Source organism: Notothenia coriiceps, unplaced genomic scaffold (assembly GCF_000735185.1).
Source record: "Notothenia coriiceps isolate Sejong01 unplaced genomic scaffold, NC01 NC01_scaffold00001292, whole genome shotgun sequence".
Classification (NCBI taxonomy): Eukaryota; Metazoa; Chordata; class Actinopteri; order Perciformes; family Nototheniidae; genus Notothenia; species Notothenia coriiceps.
In genome coordinates, this window is record NW_011333993.1 from 3,364 (window position 1) to 3,641 (window position 278).

The 278-nt window shown below is 45.0% G+C and overlaps 1 protein-coding gene across 1 annotated transcript in view; it reads right to left on the minus strand.

The window, feature by feature from the left end:
- Positions 1 to 278, minus strand: part of LOC104959998 (2-oxoglutarate dehydrogenase, mitochondrial-like) — a 27,116-nt gene that overhangs the window by 2,072 nt on the left and 24,766 nt on the right. The gene's annotated exons all lie outside the window — the stretch shown is intronic.

Here is a 278-nt window from a genome sequence, read left to right on the forward strand (position 1 = left end):
TCAAAGGTCAAATGACCTGAGCTGACACTTGGGTTGCCGTAAAATTCTGAGTTCAGCTTAGGAAGGTTCCTAACTGAGTGAAATGACCCTGAGGTACCTCAGTGGCAGCCATGATAAGAGCGTAATGCTCTAGAGCAGGGGTTCCCAAACTTTTCAGCCCGCGAACCCCAAAATAACAGTGCCAGAGACTGGGGGGTGCTAGTGAAATAATTTCAGGGAAAAAAAAGAAAAGGTTTGAGAAACACTGCGCTAGTGGATTGTCAAAGAAAAAATGTCTA